We start from the raw sequence: 11,628 nt of genomic DNA on the forward strand, positions 1-11,628 counted from the left end.
GAACCCGAGACAGAAGCCAATAAGCAGTTTGTCAACAAGTGGCCGTGAAAGCCTTAACAATTTTGTACTGCAAGAATGATTGATTCCCATCCGCTTAGCGATAGATTGTAATTTAAGCACTATTCTTGGGGTGTTAGAAGTATGTAGAGTGCTGTCTGGTATACTTTGATGATGTCATGTTCGAGAATTAACAATGAATGGACGTACTTGCACAGTCATCTATCTACATTTGCAATGATACTCGCAAAGTACAGAAAGGGCGATTTAGCTATGATACTGAAATTGGGAAACATGCTGTCGCATCATTCGTCAGCGTTGAATTTACTGTAAAATTGCTAAAACTGTTCACACTATCAACAGTGATGCTTATTATTACAGTACATCGACAGTGTCTTTTACATCCAATCCATCCACTGGTACCCGGTTGGTTGTGTTGGGGGTTTCGTGAGGGAGGAGGGAAGTGGGTGGGGAACAATAGGTTAAGTGTCTGTCAATCAAAAAGAAGGACCCTTTTAGCAGAACAATAGGTCAGTCACAGGAGAACAATAGATTAAGCACCTGTCAATCAAAGGAGAACAATAGGTTAAATACCTGTCAGTCAAAGGAGAACAATAAGTTTGCCCCTGAGTGTATACCTGCCCCTGATGTAGGCAATCCGCACTAACAAAATGAGCCAAAACGAAGTTTGGTCCAGTACTTATATCATGTTCATTGCCACATCAAATCAGCAGCCAATGTAAACAAATGTATGTGTCATTGTGTTTATATGAAGACAGTAACTTGTTCTCGAAAGGACAGTTACTGTTGAAGACCGTTCAGCTTTTCCCTGGAATAAATGATGACTAACTGACAACCTCAGCTGCCGACAGGTATTGTTGATATACCTCGATGTGGACAGCTGAAAATGTGTGCCCCGACTGGGACTCGAACCCGGGATCTCCTGCCTACATGGCAGATGCTCTATCCATCTGAGCCACCGAGGACACAGACGAATAGCGCGACTGCAGGGACTTACCCCTTGCACGCTTCCCGTGAGACATTCATTCCCAAATGTCCACAATACCACATATGTATTGTACGTTATAGACATTTGCTCACCAACTCATTACTCGCGCACGCTTTGGCGATTCCCTTAAGAGTTTGGGCAACCTGTGCGCATTCGCACAGACGAAGGTCAATGGCTGGGTAGCCTTTAACTATATATATATATATATATATATATATATATATATATATATATATATATATATATATATATATGAAGACAGTAACTTGTTCTCGAAAGAACAGTTACTGTTGATGACCTTGCAGCTTTTCCCTGGAACAAATGGTGACTAACTGACAACCTCAGCTGCCGACAGGTGTTGTTGATATACCTCGATGTAGACAGCTGAAAATGTGTGCCCCGACCGGGACTCGAACCCGGGATCTCCTGCAAATGTCTATAAGGTACAATACATATGTAGAATTGTGGACAGTTGGGAATGTGAGTCTCACGGGAAGCGTGCAAGCGGTAAGTCCCTGCAGTCGCGCTATTTATCTGTGTCCTCGGTGGCTCAGATGGTTAGAGCGTCTGCAATGTAAGCAGGAGATCCCGGGTTCGAGTCCCGGTCGGGGCACACATTTTCAGCTGTCCACATCGAGGTATATCAACAACACCTGTCGGCAGCTGAGGTTGTCAGTTAGTCATCATTTATTCCAGGGAAAAGCTGCACGGTCATCAACAGTAACTGTTCAAAAATGGTTCACATGGCTCAGAGCACTATGGGACTTAACATCTATGGTCATCAGTCTCCTAGAACTTAGAACTACTTAAACCTAACTAACCTAAGGACATCACACAACACCCAGCCATCACGAGGCAGAGAAAATCACTGACCCCGCCGGGAATCGAACCCGGGAACCCGAGTAACTGTTCTTTCGAGAACAAGTTACTGTCTGCATATATATATATATATATATATAGTTAAAGGCTACCCAGCCATTGACCTTCGTCTGTGCGAATGCGCACAGGTTGCCCAAACTCTTACGGGAATCGCCAAAGCGTGCGCGAGTAATGTGTGGGTGGGCAAATGTCTATGAGGTACAGTACATATTTAGAATTGTGGACAGTTGGGAATGAATGTCTCACGGGAAGCGTGCAAGGGGTAAGTACCTGCAGTCGCGCTATTCATCTGCGTCCTCGGTGCCTCAGCTGGATAGAGCGTCTGCCATGTAAGCAGGAGATCCCGGGTTCGAGTCCCGGTCGGGGCACACATTTTCAGCTGTCCACATCGAGGTATATCAACAACACCTGTCGGCAGCTGAGGTTGTTAGTTAGTCATCTTGTGTTTAGTTCAGTTCATTGATCAGCATGGATTGTAAAAAAAAAAAATCTAACCTCTGTCTTACAATATGTATAGGACAGTTTTCATTCGTTATATTTTAGGATGCAAATATAAAACTTTTTGTAAACTACACAATCGCAAAAGTTTTGTTATAGTTTAGGACACAAATGTAAAACTTGAAAGAAGTCAACACTACCATCCGACGATGTGCTAGGGCCAGAAACTAGTAATGGTACAATGAAACCATTTCAAAAAAAAAAAAAAAAAAAAACTTGTGGCTGGTTGTAGTATTTCCTACAGTGTGATTGATACAGTGAGGTCCTCAGCTGATTGTTCATATTTAACGGTATGTTATGTAGGCATTTATCTAGAACTACCGCCTTCCAGTTTTCAAAAATCTTTATCTGCTACACAGAAACATCTCAAAAATTTGGTTTTTGCTTACCAACACCGTGCCGCGAATTCCAAGACGGCTACGCATAGAAAATGACTGTAATTTCTATTACATATCCCTAAGATCACGATCTCTTAAAACTTTGAAAATTGTTTTGAAATATTTATTTGTGTTCAAGAAACAGAGGTTCAAATTTACGCTACCTTTACACTTAAAATAAGCACATAAAAATCTGGTGTGAGATGAAAATGTACTTTATAAAGCGATCTGTGAGGGAAAAATATTTTGTAAAGTGTCAATGTTATAATTAGAAGAATTCTTGGAACCCAATGTTGTAATACTGAAGCAAAATTTTTGTTCACTGAAATTCGGCTTGAGGTGTAAAATTAGTTTCGCCTTATTTCAATTTCACATAAGTAAACTATCAAAATTTTACTGATGCATCAAATTACTTTCATATGAGTGACTCACTCTGGTATGGCAGGGAAACAAGGAAACTAAATGATAAATTTTCTCAATGGAGCACAGAAAAGACTAATATGCTCATTTTTTAAAAGATGGTGATTGAAAAGTAGGGTACCACCTGCCTACCTTCCTCAACACCTTTAAAAATTTTCTCAAAAATTCTGGCATGCGAAGATATTTACTCTCGTTTAGGCTGAGAGATAAGGAGACAGTAGCAGTGGGAAAGATAAGGGAACGTAATGAACACTGGGCGTGAGAGGTGAGTTGCATGTTAAAAAGAGCGTGAATATGGTCGCATGCCCAAATTTTTGGAAAAATAGTTAAAGATGCTGAGGAAGATAGAATGAGGCATCTGGTACCCCACATTCCAGCCAGATCTTTTAATTAAACAAGAGCTTATTCCCATATTTTGTGCTACAGTAGGAGCATAGGCCAACTAATTAGTGAAAAGTGCTATTACCTGTAGTGCTTAGGTACACACGATCATGGACTATTATTATATTCTGATTTATGTATTATGAGTACGGACAGCAACGTACCGCGAAAACGTTAACGCGACAAATAACACGAAATTACCGCTTTTTAGAGAAATAACGCGAAATCGGGGATTTTCACGAGAAATCGTGAATTTTATAATTTCATCGTACAAAAATGTTATAAATATGAGGTTGGTAGTTTACTAATATTCGTAACTAAAGGTTACTGAATGACAAAATTGCATTTTGAGTTCTAATCTGCTCAAGGCTGAACTTCATGTGTAATCTCAAATCGTTTCCCGTCAACGTACGTTGATGGGACGGCGGAAATAGCACGGAAACTGGAAAAAAATAACACCGAATTTGGCAAAAAATATAATGGAATTTGGCAAGATAACAAGACAGGAATTTGCAAAAGCAAATCAAATTGGCAGAAACGACACGTAATTTGGCAAAAATTTTGCAAAGAGACAGTAAGTTTGGTAGAACCGACAATGAAGTTGGCGAAAAACACCGAATCTGACAAAAAATTCAACATTGGCAAAATCGATACCAAATTTGACAAAAATTTACACTAAATTTAGCCAAATCAACACCGGTTTTGGCAAAAAATACATTGAAAGTAACAAAAAACACCAAAACTGGGGAAGAAAACAAGACAAAAAATGACAAAAATGTCAAATTTGACCAAAAAGTATCGAAATTGGTAAAGAATACACGTAATTTGACAAAAAAACCACCGAATTTGGTAAAATCGGTACGTATTTGGAAGAATAAATACATTGAATTCTGCAAAAACAACACCGACTTTGGCACAAAAAATGATGGCGAAAGTGCCAAAAAAATAGCACCGAATGTGGCAATAAATAACACAGAATTAGGCAAGAAACAACACGGAATTTGGTAAGAAATAACACCGAAATTGGCCATAAAATAAAATAATTTTTTCCTGTCCCTAATTACGAGTATTATTAAAGGCAGAAGGAGGCGGCCATCGACATGGAGTCACCAACCGGACCAAAGGCAGCAGAAGGAAACTATGTCAGCACATGGGCGAGTGTAGAACTGCGTCAGGGCTTGGACGTAGTTGTGCAGATATAGAGTAACTCCTTGTAAAGTCTATCACGTCACTTGACGCAAATGCACGACCAGCTAGCAGCCTGTGATGGACCAAGGCTACGAGGCATCTGAGCGCGGCGGCGAACCAACGACCCCGATGGAGGAGGCAGCGTCTGCGGTCCGTGGATGCAATACTGCGTTAGCAGAAAGCATCCCTGTAGGGCAGACGGCGGCTCAGCAGTATTCAGGTATATGTGGCGCTTGAGTGCGAATGTGCGAACCATGGACCCCAGGATAGGCACCCTGAAGTCAGACAGCAGATAGCCCCAGCTGGACGGGACCAGTTCAGCTCTTGGCACCACATTCACTAGGTGCCGTTCATAGTCCCAGAGCTAGTGGAGGCAGCGTCTAGCAGCAGTTGAGACCCTATGACCCTCATCAAGTCGCCGATTGGCGTGGAGTCCTTCCCAGAAGTGCCGGCGGATGACTGCAGGCACTCCATTGCTGGAACGGGAGGAACTTACGGTCGCTCGATCCTCCCTATTGTGACAGGATATCGGTTTCGACTAGACAGACACCGGACAGTGTCAGGCTGGGACGAGATGTAATCCGGGTCCCCACTGCGACGATTTGGACGTATCTCTGTGGTTTGTCGAGAGTGTTCCAGACCCCATAAGATGCAGTCAGCAGTCTAGTCGTGTGGCAACCAGAAACCATTTAATGGTGGAGACTTCCGCCACGGCAGCTCGGCCTCTTTATGGTTCTGACAAGGGAACCTCCCCATCGCGCTCCCCTCAGATTTAGTTATAAGTTGGCACAGTGGATAGGCCTTGAAAAACTGAACAAAGATCAATCGAGAAAACAGGAAGACGTTGTGTGGGATTATGAAAAAATAAGCAAAATATACAGACTGAGTAGTCCATGTGCAAGATAAGCAACATCAAGGAGAGCATAAGAGCAGGAGCGCCGTGGTCCCGTGGTTAGCGTGAGCAGCTGCGGAGCGAGGGGTCCTTGGTTCAAGTCTTCCCTAGAGTGAATAGTTTACTTTCTTTATTTTCGCAAAGTTATGATCTGTCCGTTCGTTCATTGACGTCACTGTTCACTGTAATAAGTTTAGTGTCTGTGTTTTGCGACCGCACCGCAAAACCGAGCGATTAGTAGAAGAAAGGACGTGCCTCTCCTATGGGAACCGAAAACATTTGGTTGCAAGGTCATAGGTCAACCGATTCCTCCACAGGGAAACACTTCTGATATATTCTATACGACACTGGTGACGGCATGTGTGTCACATGACAGGAATTTGTTGTCGACCCACCTAACTTGTACACTTGGCGAATGGGTAAAAATATTCTTCTACCTTGCCCGATTTAGGTTTTCTTGTGGATGTGATAATCACTCCCAAAAAACTGATGAAAACATAATAGTTTGTCACATAAACTGAAAATAAAAAATTAAACTTTTCACTCGATGGAAGACTTGAACCAAGAACCTCTCGTTCTGCACCTGCTCACGCTAACCACGGGACCACGGCGCTCCTGTGCTTACATTACCCTTGATGTTGCATATCTTCCGCATGGACTACTCAGTTTGTATATTTTGCTCATTTTTTCATAGTTCCACACAACTTCTTCCTGTTTTCTCGATTGATGTGTGTTCAGTTTTTCAAGGCCTATCCACTGTGTCAACTTATAACTAAATCTGAGAGGGTGCGATGGGGAGGTTCCCTTGTGAGTGATGGCAGATTTCAGCTCACTTGGCCGCAGGTTACGAGAGCCTATTTCAAAGGCAATGGCCCAACAGATCCATAGATGAACTCCTGTAATTCTTCCTTCGACCATACATACTAGTAGACTGGCCTTGCTGTGCAGAAGCTATAGGGCTGGTGTGGCTCCAACATAAACCACGTGACTGTTGGCAAAACGTGGCGGGATTTCAAATCATCGGTCTACCATCCTATGTTTGTATCGTATTTTACCCACATTTCTCAATTGACTGCCAAACCCTTCCAACAAAAATTACTTTTTTATTTGCGAAAAATTATGTCAGACCTACATTTGACCTGGATTTGTTCACAGTACCATTTATAAAATCTAACAAATACATCGAACGCCCCTCTGGTGGGCAACGGGACGAAATTACTATAAACTATCAATAAAAGTAAAATATCGTTAAAATTCTTTTAAACAGTAAGATTGGGCACGCGTCAAAACGTTAAAAATTGGATTCGCCGCGATTTGAGCTCTAGTCACTTATAAAAGAAAATGGGATATGGGAATTATGTCAACTATAGGTGCCAAAATTGTCGACTTTAGGAGCAGGTCCATTTTAATCAATTTTAGGTGCACTTCAAAGGTTCAGTTCCCACTATTTTTACAAAAGTTTAAACTATCAGTTTAAAAAAATGATATTTTAGATGAAAGGTGAGACTTTGAAGTTTCAGAAAATAATTTTGGAGCCTAGGTTTAAAAATGACAGACACTGTAAATATAAATTATAAATATACATTGTAAATAATAACTAACCTGTCAAAACACTTCTCCGGGAAGTGCTTCGAGCAAAGGCGCGTATGTGCAGATGGCTTCAAGTTTTTCCGTTTCAGGGCCTGTATCCAAAGCTGTCTTCGGTTTTCATCCTTAAGGAACCTATGAGTAGGAACGAGAAACAGTTATACTTACTTCTGTAACCGAATTATCACAGATACTTTCCAAAATGTAATAAGAGTCTGACTTTACAGGCATCACTTTCAACGCTTTAATTTGCGTGATACTCTATTTCAAGTGTATAAAAACATATAAAAGTCACTTCAGCAGATTTCAATAAACGCATCTGCACTATCATAGAAACACGCGTGAAATGTAATGCCATTTCCCCCGAAAAAACGCCGAGTACAGCCATAAGCGCAACACGAAACAACCATGTTTTGCCAACGTTCACGTGACTTCAGCCCAGAGATGTTGGAGCCACGAAAATGACGTCAGGGCCAGTCTATTACATTTATGGTCGAAGACTTCTTCCTAAATTTCTCTGAATGTAGCAATACCATCAGCGAATCTTCTCACTGATCTCATTTCACACTGAATTTTAATCCCGCTCTTGAACATTATTGCATTTAAATAATGCGATATTGCAGAGCCTGTGTTATTCCGAATTACGATCAATGTATCTTTGGACAAGCATGCATGCGTGCAGGCACTGTAATAACGTATTTACCCGCAGACAACGAACAAGTGACTTTCAAGTAAAATGTCTCGCCTTTTCGAGAATAAGCATAATGGATGTACGAATACAGCTTGTAGACAGATGCTTGCCGACGTATGGAAGCTTGGGTCTAAGCGTAAGTCGTGCACGGATAGCCGAATGGTAGGCGACCGCTCGCGATAAGCGGGAAATCCGCGTTCGAGTCCCGGTCCACCACAAATTTTCATTGTCGTCATTCCAGTCTACAGCTGATGCTTGTCCATACTCGCAATTGCAAATACATTTAATGTATATTATTGCATTTCTGTCATTGCTTCTTCGAGGTACAATCTGAACAGCAGTCGAGAGAGTCTGTATCCTTGTCTTACACCATTTTTGATTTTGAGTAGCCCTAGAAATTAAACAATGAAATTTTGTCCGAATTTTCATGGAGAGTGGGTAATGGACAAAGTAGTATCAAACTGACCAGCATGAGGTTTAGTCTTGAAAAAAATGCTTGAAATTAATCAAGGTAATAGAGAAAAATATAATTAGTGATTGAGGGAAAACTGAAATATTCCATGAACAATTGCTGCTAGCTATGTAAATGAAGTGTCAAAAACTATCAAACCACATTATAAACCGAAGCATCATTGCTTTCTCTTGATCTGTATACTGTTACTAACAACAGAATACCGTTAGATATCGAGTATATTATATTTCATGCTTTCTGAACAAAACTTCAAAATAAAGAAAAATGAAAAAAAAACAGTCAAATGGTGATACGGGTAACAGGAGGATACGGGATCCAGGACTAGAAGGACTGAACAGAAGCAGAGGATACAACAAAAATGCAATTTTTATTTTGCCAAAATATTCGAAACAGCATACATAGAACAACTAAGTGAAAAAAAAGTTGTACAAAATAATCTCAGCAGTCTGAATCACTATCAAATAATACAAACGTGAGGTGTTATAAAAAAAAAAAAAACAGACAAACAGAATTAATGTTTAGACAAATTTTTACTTAAAACGCCAATATACTAGAAAGACTAGAATTCTTTAAAAAAGTTCAGCATAACAAAATAGATACTCAAAAATGCACTTGCACATAATCTCAGTAACCCTACTTAGGATTCTATAAAACACGTGGGAATGTGCGACACGTTACAAAACTATTTTTTGGTATTCACGCGACTCAACTTGCCGCAGAATAAACTTCAAATGTTCATGAATTATTTGTTCAATGATTAGAGGAAAGGAATTTCCATGCAGTGTTAAACCTTGAAGTCTCAGGAACAATGCGTGACATTGTCATCAGATGTTGGGCATCTTAACTGGTCTAGGCAGGTAACTACGGGTGGACTAACTTACAGCCCCATTACAAAACAGAGTAAGTTCATCTAAACGCACAAAACAGCAATGAGTACATTATACAACTATTTCGCTAACCAGAAAGTTAGTGTGAACCAAATAACCATTATCACAACCACTAACAAGAACATAAAAGGTAAACTTTAATCCTTATCTGTGAGCCAAAAAAAAAAAAATTCTGTTATACCTTTAAGAGGTGAATAAAAACTTTCGAAAACCTTAATCAGATGTTCACAATAGAGAAAAAATTACACTGAGCCACCTTTTGAAAATCTTAACACTTGTTCACGGTAGAGAAAAATTGTACTGAACCACCTTTGACGATTGAATTATTAAAAATAGACCGTAGTGCAGAACAACAAGTTTGTGAATTACAAACACCAAATTATCTGTTATTAAGTAAGAAGTTCCGTAGAATGTGACATTTTGACGGGGACGATCAAGACAACTAAATAACATGATACACCGAAGCTACATGTGGGAACGCAGTTTACGCGCTGGCAGGGGGGCTTTAATGGTAACCACGTATTGTCGGAGCCGAACAACTACCTCCGAACCAGTAACGTTCAAATAAGGCACATCACCAAAAAACAGCAGTAGGCAACAGAGCGGGGAAGCAAACTCAAGAGATGCGGGGCGGGATGACAGACGTCTCAGTCGAAGAGCACGGACTCAACACCAAGTGCAGTTCCGTGAGATTGCCTCTGCGGAACCCAGTCCCATCGAACAGCCCGCTGCTCCTTCTTCACGCTCCGACGTCACCTGACCGGCCCAAACGACCGCTATAGGCCAGGCTCAGTACTTGGCCTGCTCCGCAGAGGCGTCCGTCGCCTGAGCAGCCAGGCCCGCGCGCTGTGAACTGTTTGCCAACACAGCCTGTGTACCACCAGCTCTCTCCCCAGCCCTCCGTCTCAACCCCCTGATGGCGCCCTGTTGACACCCAGCCAAACCAACGTGTTCGATGACGCACTTACACTGATGAGCCAAAACAATATGAGCACCTGCTTAATACAACGCTGGCCATTAAAATTGCTACACCAAGAAGAAATGCAATGATAAACTGGTATTCATTGGACAAATATATTATACTAGAACTGACATGTGATTACATTTTCTCGCAATTTGGGTGCATAGATCCTGAGAAATCAGTACCCACAACAACCACCACTGGCCGTAATAACGGCCTTGATACGCCTGGGCATTGAGTCAAACAGAACTTGGATGGTATGTACAGATACAGCGGCCCATTCAGCTTCAACATGATAACACAGTTCATCAAGAGTAGTGACTGGCGTATTGCGACGAGCCAGGTGCTCGACCACCATTGACCAGACGGTTTTAATTGGTGAGAAATCTGGAGAATGTGCTGGCCAGGGCAGCAGTCGAACATTTTCTGTATCCAGAAAGGCCCGTACAGGACCTGCAACATGTGTAAGTACGCTGTTTAGGTTTTTATATTAGTAACGCCACGTAGCGCTCTGTATGAAAATCACTGGTTGTGCTGTGTGCAGTCTGTGGCTAGTTTGCATTGTTGTCTGCCATTGCAGTGTTGGGCAGCTGGATGTGAACAGCGCGTAGTGTTACGCAGTTGGAGACGAGCCGCCAGCAGTGGTGGATGTGGGGAAGTGAGATGGCGGATTTTTGGAAAAGGATAATCTGGAGGTGTGTCCATCAGAAACAGTACATTTGTAAGAATGGATGTCATGAACTGCTATATACAGGATTATTACAAATGATTGAAGCGATTTCACAGCTCTACAATAACTTTATTATTTGAGATATTTTCACAATGCTTTGCACACACATACAAAAACTCAAAAAGTTTTTTTAGGCATTCACAAATGTTCGATATGTGCCCCTTTAGTGATTCGGCAGACATCAAGCCGATAATCAAGTTCCTCCCACACTCGGTGCAGCATGTTCCCATCAATGAGTTCGAAAGCATCGTTGATGCGAGCTCGCAGTTCTGGCACGTTTCTTGGTAGAGGAGGTTTAAACACTGAATATTTCACATAACCCCACAGAAAGAAATCGCATGGGGTTAAGTCGGGAGAGCGTGGAGGCCATGACATGAATTGCTGATCATGATCTCCACCACGACCGATCCATCGGTTTTCCAATCTCCTGTTTAAGAAATGCCGAACATCATGATGGAAGTGCGTTGGAGCACCATCCTTTTGAAAGATGAAGTCGGCGCTGTTGTTCTCCAGTTGTCGCATGAGCCAATTTTCCAGCATGTCCAGATACACGTGTCCTGTAACGTTTTTTTCGCAGAAGAAAAAAGGGCCGTAAACTTTAAACCATGAGATTGCACAAAACACGTTAACTTTTGGTGAATTGCGAATTTGCTGCACGA

The 11,628-nt window shown here is 41.6% G+C and overlaps 1 non-coding gene across 1 annotated transcript; it reads left to right on the plus strand.

The window, feature by feature from the left end:
* Positions 1-1,545: 1,545 nt before the first annotated feature.
* On the plus strand, positions 1,546-1,619 carry Trnat-ugu (transfer RNA threonine (anticodon UGU)). Its single transcript has one exon. It is a non-coding gene; the product is annotated as a tRNA-Thr (tRNA).
* Positions 1,620-11,628: the final 10,009 nt, after the last annotated feature.

Source organism: Schistocerca cancellata, chromosome 8 (genome assembly GCF_023864275.1).
Source record: "Schistocerca cancellata isolate TAMUIC-IGC-003103 chromosome 8, iqSchCanc2.1, whole genome shotgun sequence".
NCBI classification, from domain to species: domain Eukaryota; kingdom Metazoa; phylum Arthropoda; class Insecta; order Orthoptera; family Acrididae; genus Schistocerca; species Schistocerca cancellata.